The sequence below is a fragment of the Salvelinus fontinalis genome, chromosome 4, assembly GCF_029448725.1.
Source record: "Salvelinus fontinalis isolate EN_2023a chromosome 4, ASM2944872v1, whole genome shotgun sequence".
Lineage (NCBI taxonomy): Eukaryota > Metazoa > Chordata > Actinopteri > Salmoniformes > Salmonidae > Salvelinus > Salvelinus fontinalis.
The window spans coordinates 76,835,711-76,854,780 of record NC_074668.1 but is presented as its reverse complement, the minus strand read 5'-3'; the positions used below and the strand labels follow the sequence as shown (position 1 = coordinate 76,854,780).

Genomic DNA, 19,070 nt, shown 5'->3' with positions numbered 1-19,070 from the left:
GTTATTGACTGTACGTTTGTTTATCAAATCAAATCAAATCTTATTTGTCACATACACATGGTTAGCAGATGTTAATGCGAGTGTAGTGAAATGCTTATGCTTCTAGTTCCCGACAATGCAGTAATAACCAACGAGTAATCTAACCTAACAATTTCACAACAGCTACCTTATACACACAAGTGTAAAGGGATGAAGAATATGTACATAAAGATATATGAATGAGTGATGGTACAGAATGGCATAGGCAAGATGCAGTAGATGGTATCGAGTACAGTATACACATATGAGATGAGTAATGTAGGATATGTAAACATTATATTAAGTGGCTAGTGATACATGTATTACATAAAGATGGCAAGATGCAGTAGGTGGTATAGAGTACAGTATATACATATGAGATGCACAGGCAAAATCTGGTTCAGTTTGCTTTAAAAACAGACACTGGGAGATGAATTCACCTTTCAACAGGGCAATAACCTAAAACACAAGGCCAAATCTACAAGGCCAAATCCTGAGTGACAGAGTTACAGTTTTTACTTACAGTTGAAGTCTGAAGTTTACATACACCTTAGCCAAATACATTCAACTCAGTTTTTCACAATTCCTGACATGTAATCCTAGTAAAAATTCCCTGTCTTTTGTGCCGTTAGGATCACCACTGTATTTTAAGAATGTAAAATGTCAGAATAATAGTAGAGATAATTATTTATTTCAGCTTTAATTTATTTCATCACATTCCTAGTGGGTCATAAATTTACATACACTCAATTAGTATTTGGCAGTGTTGCCTTTAAATTGTTAAACGTTTCGGGTAGCCTTCCACAAGGTTCCCACAATAAGTTGGGTGAATTGTGGCCCATTCCTCCTGACAGAGCTGGTGTAACTGAGTCAGGTTTGTAGGCCTCCTTGCTCGCACATGCTTTTTCAATTCTGCCCACAACTTTTCTATAGGATTGAGCTCAGGGCTTTGTGATGGCAACTCCAATACCTTGAATTTGTTGTCCTTAAGCCATTTTGCCACAACTTTGGAAGTATGCTTGGGGTCATTGTCCATTTGGAAGACCCATTTGCGACCAAGCTTTAACTTCCTGACTGGTGTCTTGAGATGCTGCTTCAATATATCCACATAATTTGCCTGCCTCATGATGCCATCTATTTTGTGAAGTGCACCAGTCCCTCCTGTAGCAAAGCACCCCCACAGCATGATGCTGCCACCCCCGTGCTTCACGGTTGGGATGGTGGTCTTCGGCTTGCAAGCATCCCCCTTTTTCCTCCAAACATAACGATGGTCATTATGGCCAAACAGTTCTATTTTTGTTTCATCAGACCAGAGGACATTTCTCCAAAAAGTACGATCTTTGTCTCCATGTGCAGTTGCAAACCGTAGTCTGTTTTTTTTTATGGCGGTTTTGAAGCAGTGGCTTCTTCCTTGCTGAGCGGCCTTTCAGGTTATGTCGATATAGGAATTGTTTACTGTGGATATAGATACTTTTGTACCTGTTTCCTCCAGCATCTTCACACGGTCCTTTGCTGTTGTTCTGGGATTGATTTGCTCTTTTTGCACCAAAGTACGTTCATCTCTAGGAAACAGAACACGTCTCCTTCCTGAGCGGTATGACGGCTGCGTGGTCCGATGGTGTTTATACTTGCGTACTATTGCTTGTACAGATGAACGTGATCCCTTCAGGCGTTTGGAAATTGCTCCCAAGGATGAACCAGACTTGTGGAGGTCTACAATTTTAGCTGATAGCTTTTGATTTCCCCATGATGTCAAGCAAAGAGGCACTGAGTTTGAAGGTAGGCCTTGAAATACATCCACAGGTACACCTCCAATTTACTCAAATGATGTCAATTAGCCTATCAGAAGCTTCTAAAACCATGACATCATTTTCTGTTTAAAGGCACAGTTGTTTAAAGGCACAGTCAACTTAGTGTATGTAAACTTCTGACCCACTGGAATTGTGATACAGTGGATTATACGTGAAATAATATGTATGTAAACAATTGTTGGAAAAATTACTTGTGTCATGCACAAAGTAGATGTCCCAACAGACTTGCCAAAACTATAGTTGTTAACAAGAAATCTGTGGAGTGGTTGAAAAACAAGTTTTAATGACTCCCACCTCCCAAGTGTATGTAAACTTCTGACTTCAACTGTATGTACAGCACCAGTCAAAAGTTTGGACAAACCTAGTCATTCCAGGGTTTTTATTTATTGTTAATATTTTCTACATTGTAGAATAATAATAAAGACATCAAATCTATGAAATAACACATATGGAATAATGTAGTAACCAAAAAAGTGTTAAACAAATCAAACTATATTTTATATTTGAGATTCTTCAAAGTAGCCACCCTTTGACTTGATGACAGCTTTGCACACTCTTGGCATTCTCTCAACCAGCTTCATGAGGTAGTCACCTGGAATGCATTTAAATTAAGGTGTGCCTTGTTAAAAGTTAATTTGTGGTATTTATTTCCTTCTTAATGCCTTCTAGCGAATCAGTTGTGTTGTGACAAGGTAGGGGTGGTATACAGAAGATGGCCCTATTTGGTATAAAACCAAGTTCATATTATGGCAAGAACAGCTCAAATAAGCAAAGAGAAACGACAGTCCTTACTTTAAGATGAAGTTCAGTCAATACGTAAAATTTCAAGAACTTTGAAAGTTTCTTCAAGTGCAGTCGCAAAAACCATAAAGCGCTATAATAAAACTGGCTCTCATGAGGACCGCTACAGGAAAGGAAGAACTAGAGTTACCTCTGCTGCAGAGGATACATTCATTACACCGTACCCAAACTGGCCGCGCGCGTGCGCCATCATGCACCATCGTGCGCAAATTGATTTTGTCCCCCCACACCAAACACGATCACGACACGCAGGTTGAAATATCAAAACAAACTCTGAACTAATTATATTATTTTGGGGACAGGTCGAAAAGCATTAAACATTTATGGCAATTTAACTACCTAGCTTGCAGTTGCTAGCTAATTTGTCCTGGGATATAAACGTTGAGTTGTTATTTTACCTGAAATGCACAAGGTCTTCTACTCCGACATTTAATCCACACATGAAAAAGCCAACTGAATCATTTCTGGTCATCTCTCCTCCTTCCAGATTTTTTATCCTTTGGACTTTATATGGCGACTGACATCTAACTTTCATAGTTACCACGATGACCAACCGAACTCAGTTCATCTTTCAATCACCTACGTGGGTATAACCAATGAGGAGATGGCACGTGGGTTTCTGCTTCTATAAACCAATGAGGAGATGGGAGATGCAGAACTTGCACCGCGTTTAGCGTCACACATAGTTCTGACTTCGATTTTAGCACTTGGCAACACAAGAGCAATGTCGGTGCAATAATTGAATAACATGTATGTTTAAATTTTATTTGCAACACTCGCGCACACGACGCGAGGTGTGTGGTCAGCATGTTAGAGTTACCAGCCTCAGATTGCAGCGCAAATAAATGCTTCACAGAGTTCAAGTAACAGACTGTCACGCCCTGGCCTTAGTATTATTTGTTTTCTTTATTATTTTAGTTAGGTCAGGGTGTGACATGGGGTATGTGTGTGTTTGGGGGTATTTATATGGTAGAGGTGGTGTTGGTGGTAGTGTATGGGTTTGTGTTGAGTGTATGTATCTAGCTGTGTCTATGGGTGTGTAGTTTTCTATGAAAGTCTATGGTTGCCTGAATGGGTTCTCAATTAGAGACAGCTGGTTTCGGTTGTCTCTAATTGGGAACCATATTTAAGGCTGCCATAGGCTTTAGCTGTTTGTGGGTCATTGTATATGTCTATGTTATACGGTTGTAGCATGTATGTGCACTACGTTCATAGCTTCACGGTCGTTTGTTTGTTTTGTTAGTTTTGTAATAGTGTTTTGTTTTCGGTTCTCCTTCTTCATAATAAAAAGGAAGATGGCTTATTTTCCTAATGCTGCGTTTTGGTCCGTCAATCCTCCACACGATCGTGACACAGACACATCTCAACATCAACTGTTCAGAGAAGACTGCGTGAATCAGGCCTTCGTGGTCGAATTGCTGCAAAGAAACCACTACTAAGAAAACACCAATAAGAAGAAGAGACTTGCTTGGGCCAAGAAACACGAGCAATGGACATTAGACCGGTGGAAATCTGGTCTGATGAGTCCAAATGTGAGATTTTTGGTTCCAACTGCCGGGTCTTTGTGAGACGCAGAGTAGGTGAACGGATTATCTCTGCATGTGTGGTTCCCACCGTGAAGCATGGAGGAGGAGGTGTGATGCTGTGGGGGTGCTTTGCTGGTGACACTCTCAGTGATTTATTTAGAATTCAAGGCACACTTAACTAGTATTCTGCAGCGATACGCCATCACATCTGGTTTGCGCTTGGTGGGACTATACATTGTTTTTCAACAGGACAATGACCCAACACACCTCCAGGCTGTGTAAGGGCTATTTGACCAAGAAGGAGAGTGATGGAGTGCTGCATCAGATGATCTGGCCTCCACAATCCCCCGACCTCATCCCAATTGAGATGGTTTTGGATGAGTTGGACCGCAGAGTGAAGGAAAAGCAGCAAACAACTGCACAGCATATGTGGGAACTCCTTCAAGACTGTTGGAAAAGCATTCCAGGTGAAGCTGGTTGAGAGAATGCCAAGAGAGTGCAAAGCTGTCATCAAGGCAAAGGGTGGCTACTTTGAAGAATCCATAATATAAAATACCATGTGTTATTTCATAGTTATGATGTCTTCACTATTATTCTACAATGTATTCTATTCTATAGTTATTTATATGGAAACTAGGCTTCAAGGTCATTGTAATGCTCCTCATGCAGATTTTGATAATATCGAACAAGATCTTCCTAATTTTAAAAACAGTAGGTTAGTATCAGTGTGGAAACATTTACACAACAAAAGCTTTTATTTGCAAAGTGCAATATATGGGTCACATTTAGCAGCTACTTTTTCATGATCCTCACTAACAACATGTTATTTAGTTAATGATTTCCCCTGTTTAGCAGATCAAATATGATATTCTAGGCAATGGTGTAGAGACCTTGAACACTGGCATTATTAATGTTTTCCATATACAGCTCGACTTGGTTTCCCAGGATGTGTTCTTGGTGAGAGCAGTGGCTATTATAAGGTGTATTTCTCTATACCTCTCCTCTCCCCTCCCTCCCTCCCTCCCTCCCTCCCTCCCTCCCTCCCTGTGCTTGTCAATTCAATTCAAGGGGATTTATTGGCATGGGAAACATATGTTAACATTGCCAAAGCAAGTGAAGTAGATAATATACAAAAGTGAAATAAACAATAAAAGTGAACAGTAAACATTACACTCACAGAAGTTCCAAAAGAATAAAGACATTACAAATGTTATATTATGTACATATACAGTGTTGTAACGATGTACAAATGGTTAAAGTACAAAAGGGAAAATAAATAAGCCTAAATATGGGTTGTATTTACAATGGTGTTTGTTCTTCACTGCTTGACCTTTTCTTGTGGCAACAGGTTCCAAATCTTGTTGCTGTGATGGCACACTGTGGTATTTCACCCAGTAGATATGGGAGTTTATCAAAATCGGGGTTGTTTTCGAATTCTTTGTGGATCTGTGGAAACTGAGGGAAATATGTGTCTCTAATATGGTCATACATTGGGCAAGAGGTTAGGAAGTGCAGGTCAGTTTCCACCTCATTTTGCGGGCAGTGTGCACATAGCCTTTCTTCTCTTGAGAGCCAGGTCTGCGTACGGTGGCCTTTCTCAATACCAAGGCTATGCTCACTGAGTCTGTACATAGTCAAAGCTTTCCTTAAGTTTGGGTCAGTCACAGTGGTCAGGTATTCTGCCACTGTGTACTCTCTTTTTAGGGCCAAATAGCATTCTAGTTTGCTCTGTTTTCTTGTTAATGCTTTCCAATGTGTCAAGTAATTATCTTTTTGTTTTCTCATGATTTGGTTGGGTCTAATTGTGTTGCTGTCCTGGGGCTCTGTGGGGTGTGTTTGTGTTTGTGAACAGAGCCCCAGGACCAGCTTGTTTAGGGGACTCTTTTCCAGGTTCATCTCTCTGTAGGTGATGGCTTTGTTATGGAAGGTTTGGGAATCGCTTCCTTTTAGGTGGTTGTAGAATTTAACGGCTCTTTTCTGGATTTTGATAATTAGCGGGTATGGGCCTAATTCTGCTCTATATGCATTATTTGGTGTTCTACGTTGTACACAGAGGATATTTGTGCAGAATTCTGCATGCAGAGTCTCAATTTGGTGTTTGTCCCATTTTGTGAATTCTTGGTTGGTGAGCAGACCCCAGACCTCACAACCATAAAGGGCAATGGGTTCTATAACTGATTCAAGTATTTTTAGCCAGATCCTAATTGGTATGTCGAAAGTTATGTTCCTTTTGATGGCATAGAATGCCCTTCTTACCTGTCTCTGTGTCTGTGACTGGTTTTCACAGCCTGTCTCCAGCCTGCTGGGAGATGCTGGCTGCAGAGAGCTCCTCTCACACGTTTTTGACTACGAGGAACTCTGAAGACTTTGCAGTGGTAAAGACAAGTGTTCTCGCTGTGAGCTTTCTGAGGTGCGTGTTACGGTAAAGACAAGCTTTCTGATAGTAATTAAACTTTGAGGAGAACAACAGCCTCATAAGAAGAAGACAGTCCCGTCTGAGGAAAAATCAGGGTTGTTACGCAACTCAGGCCCTCCCTTCCAGTACTTATTAAATCTGCTCTGTGTGGTGCCTTCCTTGTGACTGTCAGAACCTATACCTACCTACCGCTTCCCAGTCCTACTTTACCTGCTGTTCTACCTTTGATTACTTTTTAATCAAACTCTCATGCAAAAAATCCCACAAAACATAAGGGAAAGTGTATTGAAAAAAATAAGTATTCTTTTTGAAATCGTTCTTGTATTCTGCTGTTGGTTTGGTGATGGGGAAAAAGGGCTGTTCTTCAGTTGGTTAGGGAGAGGGAGTGCTGGGAATGGATGGCTGTTTTGGCTCCAATATTAGACATGTATATTCATGTTGCTGCTCATTACCAGGCCTTAACCAATCCCATCCTGTTTATTTGGTGCTTCCATGGCGAGAGGAGGGAGACTGTCTCTTTCTCGGGATGGAGAGCAGAGGAGCGGAAACGGAGGATTTCTGTCAGACAGATAAGGGAATGACTAGGGACACTGATGGCCAGGGCCTTGTCATATTGAGTGGCAGAGTGCCGTCTTTAATCAGCGAATGTGGGGGTTAGACTCTGTATGTCTGTCTGTCGGTCTGTCGTCTGTGGCTCAGCCAACTCACCTGTTAATTCTAATTACCCAAAAAACATGATCTCATTATTATTTTTGTGCTGCAGTGGAGATGCCAAATATCTCATTTTTTCCCTCCCAAAAAGCTCTGCATTGAATTTGCACTGCAGTGGATGAAGGTAGATCAATTGTGAGAGACTGTATTTTAATCGAGTACAAACTCTGAGTTATATGGTATTGACTTCTGTCCAAGGCCTCCACAACTGCAATGACAAGTTTGTAAACAGTAAATGCACCAGGATGCTCTGAAAAGAGTTCTAGAACAATTGCCTCCGTGAGATTTCTGCTCAAATCTGTGTGTTTGAGGCTTTGGTCACTGAAGGAGTTCTCGCTGTGCTGCAGCAGGACAGTGTACAGTACGGCCCACCCTTGGCTCTGGGGTTAGAGTGACACAGCATGTGGCAGATTGGGTATGTTGAGCGCCTTTTGGAGTTTTTGAACACAGCCCAGCGTGCACTTGGAGAAAGGCTAGGCGGACACCCCCCACTAGCACAGCTCGTCGCTGGTCTCATCTGTCAGCTAACAATCAACAACATTTTTGCTGACGTGGTATAATTAAGTGACTGTCAGTGACTGACATAACAAGAGAAAAAGTGCTTATGCACAACCATATTTTGAAATTGCACCTTGAGTATTCTATTATTTTAACTCGCAACCGTAAGTTGAGACCCTAACTGCGTTACCCTCAAAAATTAATTATCATTAATAAAATTATTATTATACAATTATCATAATTATCATCATTAATACAAAAATATATTATTGATCCGAGGTCCTTCAAAACTGGCATGCTGCCAGCTGCCCATGGACTCAAAAGATGCATCTTGACCTTTGCACTACAGTTGAAAGGGAAAGACCAGAGCATCTGCTTTTTTTGTTTCCCTATCCACTGGTAAATTTAGCTTCCTCTGTCTCATGTGGATGCTTTCTGATCTGGGCTGCATTTTGTATTTCATGGCTTACTGGATAGCACCAGATCAGCTGTTTTGAAGTGTTTTATGTCCAGGACTGAGGAATGGTTCAGGGGAGATGTAACGCTCGCCCAAGACTCAGTGCTGAACTAATATGATTTGTGGCTGTGTCTCACACTGACTATATTTTCCAACACACAGAGAGCATTCTCTCAAGTCTGTGCAGTAAAAACACAACTGGCAAAAGCCAAATAATAATATGCCTCTCTTGCATATTAAAGTACAGTAAATGTCTTTTAGTCTTTTGGTAGAGTAATAGTATAGCATTAATTGCTGTAGGGATAACATTGTATTTTTCTGGACATGAGCCGTTCACTGTAATGGAAGAAAGTGGAGAAAAAAATAAATGTGGAAACATATTGGCAGCCATTGGTTGTGGGATCAGATGGCTTTGGAAAACAGATTATGTTCAGACCAGAGAGCCTAGAACATGACCACCGGGGATTGATGTTAATAGAACACCACATGACCTTGGTGTTGCCACGGAGAAATTGTGATACCCTAGTAGGTTAGCAGACTGAGTTGGCAATGTGGGCAATGAATACCTACAATACCTACTGAGTACCTAGATAAATATCTACCTACTAAATACCTACTTACGCAAAGGTAGGCTACTGTATCCAGGGTTTCAGAGTTTCAGCTATCAAGGCCACTTGGATGGTTCAGATTTCAGCATGTTCTGCCAGACCATAATAGGCTATCCCTCCAGATAACCATCCACATCGTCATGTGATCCAGGGACAAAACCGGCCAGCAGAAAACTCGTATTCTACTGTATGGTTTCACTGTTTCAATTAAGTTCTGTTTTCTCACCAAATCCCCAGATACAGGGTTTCCCTACTATGTCAAAGGTCAGGGGTACATGGCACTTAAGGTTGTGTAAAATGACTGAGTGACTAATTAATTAATTTCCAATGCACTGAACTGGGTGGGATGGAGTGGAGTGCAGTGAGAGTGGATGGTGCCAGGTCTACACAAGTAGTTGTTGTTAAGGGAGCTTTGTGAGGTGGACAAGCAAAGGATGGAGAGGAAATAATAAGGTCATATAATATATTTTCTTTACCCAAACATCCATTGGAGTGGATTTGCATGGAAATATTGCTGCTCAGCCCCTCTCTCCACGCTAGGTCATCAGCACAATTTAATTACATTAAGAGACGGCTAAATTAGACTCGCAAACAGAATGACCGGCTTAAAGGATTACTGGACCTCTGGTGGGGTGAGATCAAATTCTACCTTTCAGCTTGAAACAATATGCACTGTTCCTTGTGGTCCCCATGTGAAGAGGTATTGATGGAGAGATGGAGGGAGGGTTGTTGTTGACCAGATGAGAGGGTAGTTGTACATACATCCACAGTCATTCCACAGGTAGATCATATAGAGCAGTGATATTCAAACTTTTTCAGAGGGGACCCCATTTTCTCTAAAATCATTTCTGGGCACCCCATTTTTGTTGCAAGAATTTCTTGCGACCCCAACCCACCGCAAATTTAATGACACTACCTTCAAATCCATAACTTGCTATCAGGTTTTAGGTCTGGCCACAGCACTGTTTCAGCAACATTGAAGGTTTTAAATTACATCCACTGTGCTCTTGATAAGAAGTTACACTGTGTGTCTGTTTTTATTGATTTGTCGAAGGCTTTTGACACCGTAGACCACGCTGTGTTAGTGCAAAGGTTAAAATGTTGTGGAATTACTGGTCATGCTCTAGATTGGATTATAAATTACCTATCAAATCGTACACAATGTGTAATGGCGGATGGTTGTAATTCTGAGTCCTTAGAGGTGTGCTCAGGTGTTCCGCAAGGTTCTATTTTGGGCCCACTGTTGTTAATTTTGTATATCAACAACATTGGGGATCTTATTGAAACAGCGGATGTTCATTTTTATGCAGATGATACAGTTCTTTATTCAAGTGGTGGTTGTAAAGGCAGTCAATGTTGTTCTCCCCCTTAGACGAGGAGGAGCATGGATAGGACCAAGATGCGGATTGAGGGAAATAAGCCATCTTTTAATGAAAAAACAGCAAACAAGACACTACAAACTACAAAACAACAAACGTGACTAACCTTCAACTGTCCTGTGAGGACACAGGAACAAACACCCACAAAACACCAGTGAAACCCTGACTGCCTTTGTATGACTCTCAATTAGAGACAAACAATACACACCTGTCTCTAATTGAGAATCATACCAGGCCGAACACAAAACCCCACATAGAAATACAAACATAGACAAACCCACCCAACTCACGCCCTGACCAACTAAAATGAATACAAAACAAAGGAAAACAGGTCAGGAACGTGACAGAACCCCCCCCTTAAGGTGCGAACTCCGGGCGCACCAGCACAAAGTCTAGGGGAGGGTCTGGGTGGGCGTCTGTCCACGGTGGCGGCTCTGGCGGTGGACGAGGTCCCCACCCCACCATAATCAATCCCCGCTTCTTTATCCCCCTCCCAATGACCACCCTCCCACTAACCCCACCTAAATGAAGGGGCAGCACCGGGATAAGGGGCAGCACCGGGATAAGGGGCAGCACCGGGATAAGGGGCAGCACCGGGACAAGGGGCAGCACCGGGACAAGGGGCAGCACCGGGACAAGGGGCAGCACCGCGACAAGGGGCAGCACCGGGATAAGGACCAGCACCGGGATAAGGGGCGGCAGGTCCTGGCTGAGGGACTCCGGCAGGTCCTGGCTGAGGGACTCCAGCAGGTCCGGGCTGAGTGGCAGCTCCGGACTGTAGGGCAGCTCCGGACTGTACGGCAGCTCCGGACTGTAGGGCAGCTCCGGACTGTAGGGCAGCTCCGGACTGTAGGGCAGCTCCGGACTGTCGGATGTCTCTGGCAGCTCCTGACTGGCGGGCGTCTCTGGCAGCTCCTGACTGGCGGGCGTCTCTGGCAGCTCCTGACTGGCGGGCGTCTCTGGCAGCTCCTGACTGGCGGGCGTCTCTGGCAGCTCCTGACTGGCGGGCGTCTCTGGCAGCTCCTGACTGGCGGGCGTCTCTGGCAGCTCCTGACTGGCGGACGGCTCTAGCGGCTCCTGACTGACGGACGGCTCTACTGGCTCGGGACAGACGGGCGGCTCTAATGGCTCGTGGCAGACGGATGACTCAGATGGCGCTGGGCAGACGGATGGCTCAGACGGCGCTGGGCAGACAGATGGCTCAGACGGCGCTGGGCAGACAGATGGCTCAGACGGCGCTGGGCAGACAGATGGCTCAGACGGCGCTGGGCAGACAGATGGCTCAGACGGCGCTGGGCAGACAGATGGCTCAGACGGCGCTGGGCAGACAGATGGCTCAGACGGCGCTGGGCAGACAGATGGCTCAGACGGCGCTGGGCAGACAGATGGCTCAGACGGCGCTGGGCAGACAGATGGCTCAGACGGCGCTGGGCAGACAGATGGCTCAGACGGCGCTGGGCAGACAGATGGCTCAGACGGCGCTGGGCAGACAGATGGCTCAGACGGAGCTGGGCAGACGGACCGTTCAGGCACCGCTGGGCAGACGGCAGACTCTGGCCGGCTGAGACGCACTATAGGCCTGGTGCGTGGTACCGGAACTGGAGGTACCGGGCTGAGGGCACGCACCTCAGGGCGAGTGCGGGGAACAGGAACAGGGCACACTGGACTCTCGTGGCGCACTCTAGGCCTGGTGCGTGGTACCGGAACTGGAGGTACCGGGCTGAGGGCACGCACCTCAGGGCGAGTGCGGGGAGAAGGAACAGTGCGTCCAGGGCTCTGGAGACGCACAGGAGGCTTGGTGCGTGGTGCCGGAACTGGAGGCACCGGGCTGGAGACACGCACCATAGGGAGAGTACGTGGAAGAGGAACAGGGCTCTGGAGATGCACTGGAAGCCTGGTGCGTGGTGTAGGCACTGGTGGTACTGAGCTGGGGTGGGAAGGTGGCGCCGGATATACCGGACCGTGAAGGAGGACATGTGCTCTTGAGCACCGAGCCTCCCCAACCTTACCAGGTTGAATGGACCCCGTAGCCCTGCCAGTGCGGCGAGGTGGAATAGCCCGCACTGGGCTATGCAGGCGAACCGGGGACACCACCTGTAAGGCTGGTGCCATGTACACCGGCCCGAGGAGACGTACTGGAGACCAGATACGTTGGGCCGGCTTCATGGCACTCGGCTCGATGCCCAACCTAGCCCTCCCAGTGCGGCAAGGTGGAATAGCCCGCACTGGGCTAAGCACGCGTACTGGGGACACCGTGCGCTTTACCGCATAACACGGTGTCTGACCAGTACGACGCCCTCTTACTCCACGGCAAGCCCGGGGAGTTGGCTCAGGTATCCAACCCGGCTTCGCCACACTCCCCTTTAGCCCCCCCCCAAGAAATTTTTGGGTGAGCCTCTCGGGCTTCCGTGCTAGCCGCGTACCTTCATACCTGCGCTCCTGGGCTGTGGCTGCCTTCTTCTCCTCCCGAGAGCGGCGATTCTCTCCCACCTTAGCCCAGGGTTCTTCTCCATTGAAAATTTGCTCCCAACTCCATTCCTCTTCTCTCCATTGCTTTAGTTCTTTCTCTCTCTCCTCAATCCGCTTGGTCCTGTTGTGGTGGGTGTTTCTGTAAAGGCAGTCAATGTTGTTCTCCCCCTTAGACGAGGAGGAGCATGGATAGGACCAAGATGCGGATTGAGGGAAATAAGCCATCTTTTAATGAAAAAACAGCAAACAAGACACTACAAACTACAAAACAACAAACGTGACTAACCTTCAACTGTCCTGTGAGGACACAGGAACAAACACCCACAAAACACCAGTGAAACCCTGGCTGCCTTTGTATGACTCTCAATTAGAGACAAACAATACACACCTGTCTCTAATTGAGAATCATACCAGGCCGAACACAAAACCCCACATAGAAATACAAACATAGACAAACCCACCCAACTCACGCCCTGACCAACTAAAATGAATACAAAACAAAGGAAAACAGGTCAGGAACGTGACAGTGGTAGTTTATCTTTATCTTTTGAAAATGCCCAAAGAGCATTTAACATCATACAACAGAATATGTATGATTTAAAGCTGATTCTAAATTCGGGTAAAACAAAATGCATGGTATTTTCAAATGGCAGGCATGTTACAAATCATGTCATTGCTACATTGGCTGGACATACTATAGAGCAAGTTAAAGTTTATAAATATTTGGGTGTGTGGGTTGATGATAAGCTGAGCTTCACTGTGCATGTAGAGAACTTGATAAGGAAGCTCAAGCTGAAAATAGGATTTTATTACCGGCATAAGGTTGTTTTTCTTTTGAGGCCAGGAAGGAGCTGGTACGATGTACATTACTGTCGGTTTTAGATTTAGTGATGTTATATATATGCAGGCCTCAGCCACTACCCTGAGAGCACTTGATTCAGTTTATCATGCAGCCCTCAGGTTCATTACAAATCAGAAACGTCTAACACATCATTGTGATCTCTACAGCGCTGTTGGCTGGTCGTCATTGACCTTGCGTAGGCTTAAACACTGGTATACACTGATTTATAAGGCCATATTGGGTAAAAGGCCATTTTATCTCTGTTCTTTTTTAGTCAGGTCAGTAAATAAATATCAATTACGGTCCCATTCTGATTTGCTTCTAACAGTACCAAAAATTAGAACAGGTCATGGTAGAAATAGTTTTAGTTACTTAGCACCGTGGTCCTGGAATTCTCTCCTGAACACTTTAAAATGTGATGATCTAGTTTCGTTGGTGGAGTTTAAACACTTGATCGATTGATTGATGTATATATCATAAAAGAGTGTAATTGTTTTTAGGTCAGCTGTTTTTAGTCAAGATGTTTGTGTTTAATGTAATATGTAATTGTTGTACTGTATGTGTGTTTATAGTTTTGTTTAAAGTTGTGTTAGTGTATGTGTAACGGCAGCCTTCCCTCTCTTCACTATAAGAGAGGATGAAACAGGGATCGGACCAACACACAGCGTAGCCAGTGCTCAACATGTTTAATTAAACAAAAACAGTGAACACTTACAACGAACAAAATAACAAAATGTGGCAAACCGAAACAGTCCTATCTGGTGCAGAATACAAACACAGAGACAGGAAACAACCACCCACAATCCCCAACACAAAACAAGCCACCTATATATGATTCTCAATCAGGGACAACGATTGACAGCTGTCTCTGATTGAGAACCATATTAGGCTGGACACAGAAACAGACTAACTAGACACACAACATAGAATTCCCACCCAGCTCACGTCCTGACCAACACTAAACAAGCAAAACACATAAGAACTCTGGTCAGGACGTTACAGTATGTAAGTTGTTTTGTCTGAAACGTTGTTCCCCCTGCTGCCATTGGACCAGGTCTCTCTTGAAAAATAGACATTATCTCAATGAGAAAAAACCTGTATAAATAAAGGTACAATAAAAATATTTATTTATTTAAGTGCCTTTGAAAGGGTTATGGTAGTAGGTGCCAAGCGCACCATTTTATGTCAAGAACTGCAACGCTGCTGGGTTTTTCACGTTCAACAGTTCCCCTTGTATATATATATTAGAGGTCGACCAATTAAGTGGAATGGCCGATTAATTAGGGCAGATTTCAAGTTTTCATAACAATCGGAAATCGGTATTTTTGGACACCGATTTGGCTGATTTTTAAAATTTAGTTATTTTATTATTCTTTTTTTTTTACACCTTTATTTAATCTTTATTTAACTAGGCAAATCAGTTAAGAACACATTCTTATTTTCAATGACGGCCTAGGAACGGTGGGTTAACTGCCTCGTTCAGGGGCAGAACGACAGATTTTTACCTTGTCAGCTCGGGGGATTCAATTTTGCAACCTTACAGTTAACTAGTTCAACGCTCTAACCACCTGATTACATTGCACTGCACGAGGAGCCTGCCTGTTACGCGAATGCAGTAGAAGCCAAGGTAAGTTGCTAGCTAGCATTAAACATATCTTATAAAAAACAATCAATCAATCAATCATAATCACTAGTTAACTACACATGGTTGATGATATTACTAGTTTATCTAGCATGTCCTGCGTTGCATATAATCGATGCGGTGCGTATCGTTGCTCCAATGTGTACCTAACCATAAACATCAATGCATTTCTTAAAATCAATAGACAGGAGTATATATTTTTAAACCTGCATATTTAGCTAAAAGAAATCCAGGTTAGCAGGCAATATTAACCAGGTGAAATTGTGTCACTTCTCTTGCGTTCATTGCACGCAGAGTCAGTGTATATATGCAACAGTTTGGGCCGCCTAATTTGCCAGAATTTTACGTAATTATGTCACGAATCCCGCAGAAGATGGTGCCTCTTCCTGTTCGGCGGCGCTCGGCGGTCGTCGTCACCGGCCTACTAGCTGCCATCGATTCTCTTCTTTTTGTTTCTGTTAGTTTGGGCTGATTGGGTGCACCTGTTTGAGTTTAATTTTGTGGGTAGGCTATTTAAGGGCAGTACGCCCGCTGGCTTTTGTGCGGGCTTGTTATTCTGTTTGTGGTGTTTGTATTCGTGTGGATTTTGTCCTTGTTTATTGTGGACTGGATGTTGACGCGCCCTTTTGTTGTGTGGCGTAGCCGTCTCGTTTATATTCTATTTTGGAATATTAAAGTATATCCACTTGCTCAAAACTACCCTGCTCTATGCGCCTGACTCCTTCATTCACCATTGGAAACGTAACAAATTATGACATAACATTGAAGGTTGTGCAATGTAACAGGAATATTTAGACTTATGGATGCTCGTATTTCTGTGGGTTATTATGTTATAACTAAGTCTATGATTTGATAGAGCAGTCTGACTGAGCGGTGGTAGGCAGCAGCAGGCTCGTAAGCATTCATTCAAACAGCACTTTCCTGCGTTTTGCCAGAAGCTCTTTGCTGTGCTTCAAGCCTATCAACTCCCTAGATTAGGCTGGTGTAACCGATGTGAAATGGCTAGCTAGTTAGCGGGGTGCGCGCTAAAGAAAGTTGAGGAGAGATTGACTCCATTACTATTGGTGCTTGTGCAAGGTGTTGATGTGTTGAAGGTACCGAACTGTCTGTTCAAGCAGTTGGCACACAGTTCGGACACTCATCGGTATCACATAAGACATTCAACCAGAGGTCTCTTCACAGTCCCTAGGTCCAGAACAGAGGCTGGGAAATGCACAGTATTAAATAGAGCCATGACTAAATGGAACTCTGCCACCCCAGGTAACTCAAACTAGCAATAAAACCAGATTCAAAAACCTTACGGCCCGGCCATGAAGAGACACAGACATTTTTATGCATATTGTATTGTATTATGCATGTGATACGTGGTTGGGGTACGACTGTGATATGGGGTTGTCTCACCTGGCTATCTTAAGATGAATGGACTAGCTGTGGGTCGCTCTGGATGGGAGCTTCTGCTGAATGGCTAAATTGTAATGTAAATGTAGTGCTGTGTATATTTATGTACATTATGTATTTTATTTGTGATGTTGTTTCCTGCTTGGACCACAGGAAGGCTAGCCCTGCCCCGGCAGCAGCTAACTGGGGATCCTAACAAATACTAAGTACTAAATATACTGTGTTTATATATATATATATATAAATCTTTATTTATAAAAAAAATTGGGCGACCCCACTGTCGTTCCCCGACCCCGACTTTGAATACCACTGATATAGAGAAAGGTTTTATATTTCAGCAACGAGACCTGGCTACATCTAAGGAAAAATGCACACACACACACACACACACACACACACACACACACACACACACACACACACACACACACACACACACACACACACACACACACACACACACACACACACACACACACACACACACACACACACACACACACACACGCGTACACAGGCTCTCGTACCTTAGTACATATTTTTCGTTCTCCATGTCATCACATCAGTGATGTGTGAAGTGTTCTTTGACTGCTTGGCGACATGCTGCATATAAAAGAGACAGTGACACTATCGTCTTCACCCCAAGCAGATGGCTTTTCAACCACGACTCCTCACTGTGGATGCCAAGCCATGGATCATTAAAGATGTCAAGGACGTTGGGTAGGATTTTCTTTGCATGGTAAGAGTGCAATTAGACAATAACTGGCAAACACACCACTGTGCCTTTGTTCAATTTGTGCCATTCAATGCATAGCACAGCAGTCCTCTGAAGTAAACAGAGCATCTCTATAGATTAGCTACTGTAACCGAGTCAAGCTAACATGCTCTCTTCCATGCAATGATTATCAGAGGCGAAATGGGATAAGAAATGGATTAGTGCTATGTAATTATACTCTAACTGGAACAAGAGAATAGTGGGTGACCTCGTCACGACACTCAGTGGAGTTGTGTAATACTGTACCAGTCCACTCAATGGGCCCTTGTCCTTTTTTCAGATGAAGAAAGACTTTGCTTTGCAATAGGGTTTGTTCCAATGAGATGGCAATAATGTGTTATTGGTGTTTGAGTGAAGACACATGCCTTTACTGGAACACCACCATACAACTAGACCTTCCTCTCAGCCGTTGGCCCACACTGTGACAGTAAGGCTTTAAGTGCTGGAAAAACGCTCACTGGCCAAAATGTGTTTTAGCAATTTATCTCAGCTAGCGGCTAGGACTTTGAGCCATGTTTTTCCCCAGGAGATTGGTCAATTGTCCCTTAAACAGTTACTGTGGAGATCAGGAGAGACTGATGCCCATCCTGTTAAACTGCTGGTTCCTGTTCGGCTATTGTGAGTGTTATCTTAACTATGGGGGACCAAAGCACTCCACTGACTATGACTACACTCCACAGCCAGACAAAGACGATGAGCAGTGGAGAGAGGAAGATAGATAGAAGCTGACATCCAATGTATTAAAACTCAACACTATTAGAGATGAGCTTCTGGAGGAAGGGAGGCATCGTAGCTTAAGGCATAGATACAGTTCAGCATTATCTTTCCAGCGGTGTAAGCTATACTGAAGTCACTGAATGTTCATTGTAACACTTCATATGTCATACATTATTTGTGAAATTAGCATTGTTTCTTTCTAACTAAATCAATGCCTGTATAGTGCTTGCATGCTTGCTTTTGCTGTGAAAATGGATACCCGTACAGTACAATTACAGTACAGTGTGTCAGCAGTTTAAATACTTCAAATTCATTAAGTGCTTATCGTAATAATATAATATATGCCATTTACCCGACACTTTTATCCAAAGAAACTTACAGTCACGCGTGCATAAAAGTTACATACTGTATGTATGGACTTGAACCTACTACTCTAGGTTACAAGCGCCATGCTCTACCAACTGAGCTACAAAGGACCACACCTCATAGACATAAAATCCTCAATAAAAAAGGCCATGCCACTATCTTGTCACCATGACATTGAACTTGGCATGGTGCTCCTTCTGAATAGACAAGCCAAAACACCTTGCTATTTCTACAGTGTGTGTGGCCCACTAGCACTGCAGTTGCTAGGTTAGACACACTCATCACTCGGCAGTATGTGTGTGTGTGTGATATTACCCGCACGAGCATCTGACAATCAGTGGAATATTAGAGCCAGGAGAGTTCTCACTCTCCGTAAGTACCTCTTATTGATAGAGAGGCTGACACAGTACTCATCCTGTCTGATACTGAGGATGACATACAGCACGGGTGACACAAGATATACCCACACACAGCGGTGCATAGAGCCTCCCCCATCTCTCCATCTCTCTCTGTGTAGTCTGCCTCTATCTCCCTCCCTCTCTCTCCTCCTCCCTCTCATCTATATCCTAGCCCTATCTCCCCAGCTCTCTCTCCCCATCTCTCTCTCTCCATCTCTCTCTCTCTATCTCTCAGTGTG

The 19,070-nt window shown here is 44.0% G+C and overlaps 1 protein-coding gene across 1 annotated transcript in view; it reads right to left on the bottom strand.

Annotated features, from left to right (window-relative positions):
• Positions 1-19,070, bottom strand: part of LOC129854446 (carbohydrate sulfotransferase 8-like) — a 225,004-nt gene that overhangs the window by 155,543 nt on the left and 50,391 nt on the right. The gene's annotated exons all lie outside the window — the stretch shown is intronic.